Here is a 4538-nt window from a genome sequence, read left to right as displayed (position 1 = left end):
GTTAAGCATTTAGCATTAGTAATCCAGAAAAAATATTATAAAAAATAACAATCGTAGGTAGAGATGAAAAATATAATGATGCTTTTGATGAAACACTTTAGTATAGGTTGCTTACCATAACCGAGAAGAAATCAATCTATCTTGACAAACATGGTTACTTGAGCCTCTTAATAATGTTAATAAAATAATAGAATTATTATTTGGATAGAATAAAATGATAGAATAGAATTGTGTTAGCTATTTGTAAAATTATTCTAAAACGTATATGAATGGAATGAAATCAATATTAATCTTAAAGTACATCCACGTAAAAATAACTTAAAATAATTTATAAATTTATAACTGGCATGCAACACTTTAAATCAGCCAAAATTAATAAAAATCAAAATTTATTATAGTAATTTTAATATTTGATGATTTTAAAATATTAAATATTTATAATATACTGTACTTTTTACATTTTTATGTTGGAACTTTATTCTTTTTTAGTGATATTCTTTTCTGCTACTTCTGTTATGGATCGGATACTAATAGTTTTAAATTGGCCTAATCACAAAAAAATTTCCCACCTTATCACCCTTACCATACCCGAGAAGAAATCAATCTATCTTGACAAACATGGTTACTTGAGCCTCTTAATAATATTAATGAAATAATAGAATTATTATTTGGATAGAATAAAATGATAGAATAGAATTGTGTTAGCTATTTGTAAAATTATTTTAAAATGTATATGAATGGAATGAAATCAATATTAATCTTAAAGTACATCCCCGTAAAAATAACCTAAAATAATTTATAAATTTATAACTGGCATGCAACACTTTATATCAGCCAAAATTAATAAAAATCAAAATTTATTATAGTAATTTTAATATTTGATGATTTTAAAATATTAAATATTTATAATATACTGTACTTTTTACATTTTTATGTTGGAATTTTATTCTTTTTTAGTGATATTCTTTTCTGCTACTTCTGTTATGGACAGGATACTAATAGTTTTAAATTAGCCTAATCACCAAAAAATTTCCCACCTTTTCACCACTTATCAGTTGTACCCCAATGTTACAATTTTGTCCCAAATTCGCACATTTCAAGTACTAATTAAATTGATCTCTTCTTTCATTGGATTAAATTAAAATAAATCATTTATTTTTAACTTTTTGTGTGGAAAAAAATTCAAACATGTACTTTATAAGGGTTTTTATGAATTTTTCCGAGTGAAAAAGAGTCCAATTTGATTTTGAAGGTAGAATTGAAAACCAAAGGTGTGAATTTGGGTGAATTGGACAAAATTGCAACATCAGAGTGCAACTGTAAAAGGGCTGAAAGGTGGAGGTTTTTTTTGGTAATTAAACCTTTTAAATTTGACATATATCAGTATCTCATTACTATGAAATTAACCTAAAAGAGTCTCAAGAAGATTCATTGTAATATCCCGTAATTTTTTTTTTTTTTTTTATATTTTTATTTTTACTTTTTGATTCCGTCAAGTTTTAAATAACTTATTATTATTAATAAATATTTTTATTTTATTTTATTTGAGTCGTTCGTTGATTCAAACATGGTTCATTTTCGGTTCGATTGGATTTGGGTTGGTTAGACCCAAATATTATTAAAATTTCCTCCTTTCTTTGCATGGGCCCCCAAGAGCCCATGCAAAGTAATTGGCAGGTCTCATGGGAGACCTGCTCATGTTATAAGAGAAACAGCAACACGCATAAATTGCGTGTTGCATCAGTTTCTTTTTCTTTGGATATTTAAAGCTATTTAAACCGTAATTCATACAACATACTCTTTAAACCCTAGCCGTCATTATACCCTGGAATCTCCTGAAGAAAACGTAGTAAATCCTCTTCAAAAATCTGCCGTTCAGTAAGTTTCCTTAGGCTTGAATATTTCAGTTTTTCTTAATATCGACATCTCCGTTCGTAAGTGATAACTCTCTCGTTTTAGCTCCAAATTTCGTTCCGTTTGATTCCTGAGATTGTAGACTCAGCCATCTACAAGTCCGAGCTTAGTTTTCACACAACGGTACGTTATCTTTCTCGTAATTGCTGTAACCGTTGCCGCGTTTACGAAAATTCTGTTTTTGAGTTTTAAATCGACCTCTTGGGATTTCAATTCGTTTGGCAGCCGTTCGGAGGTCGAAATCAATTCCGTTCATTCCCCGTGAAAGTAGACTCACGCCTCTACGATTCAACACTTTCCTCTCGTCAAACGGTACGTAAACGAACCCTTATCAATCGTCGTCGTTTTACCGCTTTTAATAGTTCTTAACTGTGAATGTTAATTGGTTGTTGCCGATGGGGTTTTACTCTTTGATCTTGATAATTGGATACTCTTTTGACTATAATTCCTTGGTTACGGGTTGTTAATCATTAAGCCTTAACTTGTGATTGTCGTCGTCGTTCCGTAGTGTTTATGTGTTATTGATTTTCGATGGTTTTAAAGTTATTATCAATCGTTTCTTTTAGTTCGGCTCCTATCTTTTTGCGATGGCATGATTGATGTGATGTTCTTGATTGCTTGATTTTGTATTCTTGGTGGTTATTTGTTAACTGGGTTGATTTTGGAAGCTTTGAATTCATGATTGTTTGATATTGAAGTTTTTGGATTGTGTGTTGAAAATGGCGGGATAGTGTTTGAATTAAAGAAGAAGGAGAAAGTGTTAATGAGTCATAAAATTCGTTGTCTTTAATAAGTTAGTTCCAGTGGCTTTCTTAGCATTCATAATCATATTTTTGTTGGGTTATTAATATTAGAAGATATGATTAAATTTGGAATTGTTGGTTATGAGAGGTTGGTGGGTTTCGTATCTGCTACAATGAAATTGTTTTGTTTCAAATGATTGCAAGTGGTGGCTAAAAGGCAAGAATGATCCTTAAGTGATTTTGTTTTAAACCTATTGATTCTTTAAGTTAAATATTATCTATTTATTTGATTTTGATTTTAACTTGGGGATTTCATTTTAAATAGAAAGTTTTGATATTATTTTTAAAATCTAAAAATAATATTTGGTTCATTTATAATTAAATTAATAATAATTATTATTAATATAAATGACAAAATGGATATTATTATTTCGAGATTTTGGCTTAGAGTGCCAATTTGACTAAATTTTTAATTTTGCTTTTAATTGTTTATTAAATTATTTTAGTAAAGTAAATTGCCGGTAATATTTAATTACTTGAGTTTTAAACTATTGAGTTCTATTTTGATATTAATTAATATTTTATTTAATATTAATTATAAAATGTGGTTTATAAACTCTAGTTGGGTCGGTTTGGACTTGGGTCACCGACATGTGGGTTTAGCTTGGTAGTTTTGAAAAATTCGGCTAGCCCACTATTTGAGGAATTGATTTTATTTATCAATTAAATATTATTTTAATAATATTTTCGGATTGGATTTAAGTGCGAACTCAATATTCTTGAATTAATTTACGGCATTACAATTTATTTGAGAATTGTGTTTCTCTGTGATTTATCTGGTTATTTAATTGTGCTAGTCCTACGTGGTGTCTAGTGATCTTAGAGTTAGGGGTCGTACGGATATTAACCTATTTATTATTTTAGACCCGTCGACTGCTCGTGCTTCGGAGTCTACGCAGGGTTAGCTGTTTGCCAAGATCACGTGGATAAGCAAGCAGTGAGTTTGTAGTGCTATTTACCGCTTTATTAAGTACCGCATCATATTTTAATATTATAAATGCTTTTGAACTGTTTTTACGGATTATGGATCTGGATTGAAACGAGCTGCTCGATAGGCTTGTATCGAGACTGTGTGCACCGGTAAGTACTCTGGGATCGGCAGACTAAAGTCTTGCTTACGCTGGTATATGACGAGGATATGTTCCCGTCCACTCTGGGTTTATCAGTATGCTATGTCATACTTACGCTGGGATCATTTCAATACTGTTTTCCATAATCATATTATATTAGTATAAAAGGTTTTGATTTAAGGGTTTTAAACTTAATAAATGTAAATAGTATTGCGAACTCATCTCAGTATATCTGACCCCGTTGTTTTCCCAAATTTTCCAGGTTTATGATTTGAAAGCTGGTCCACTCCGATTCTTGATTCTTGGAGGTTTTTATGTCAATAAAACTAGTCTGTTGTTTTAAACTCTTAGACCGCAGTAGAACTAGTATAGTGTTTGATTATTATACTTTGGTTTGTCGTAGTGGTACGACTTTTATATTATTATACTTTGGCATGTTACATTGGATTATTATATTTGAGGCATGATTCACAGTTTCAGATTATTATCAAGTTATGATATTAGAACTGTTGTATAAACTGTTAGACTTAGGTTGGAGTCTCGGTTTCCCCCGAGCAGTGGTTTTCTTGCAGGTTTATTTGTATATAAGGTTATCCGCGAGGCTTGCTACGGGTTTTGGTACGACCATACCCATACCCTAGCGCCGGTCGCGATCCATGAAATTGGGTCGTGACAAAGTTGGTATCAGAGCTTTAGTTTCAAACCAAGGCCATTGCATGCTATGTGTTTACTCTGTTAAATTGTTAGTGAG

At 30.8% G+C, this 4538-nt stretch overlaps 1 long non-coding RNA gene across 1 annotated transcript; it reads left to right on the top strand.

Annotated features, from left to right (window-relative positions):
• Positions 1–1468: 1468 nt before the first annotated feature.
• LOC126680683 (uncharacterized) lies at positions 1469–4243 on the top strand. The gene is made up of 4 exons (XR_007641269.2): positions 1469–2037; positions 2140–2226; positions 3582–3654; positions 4050–4243. It is a non-coding gene; the product is annotated as an uncharacterized LOC126680683 (long non-coding RNA).
• Positions 4244–4538: the final 295 nt, after the last annotated feature.

The sequence above is a fragment of the Mercurialis annua genome, linkage group LG1-X (genome assembly GCF_937616625.2).
Source record: "Mercurialis annua linkage group LG1-X, ddMerAnnu1.2, whole genome shotgun sequence".
In the NCBI taxonomy this organism is placed as follows: Eukaryota; Viridiplantae; Streptophyta; class Magnoliopsida; order Malpighiales; family Euphorbiaceae; genus Mercurialis; species Mercurialis annua.
This window is presented reverse-complemented; position numbering and strand designations above follow the sequence as displayed.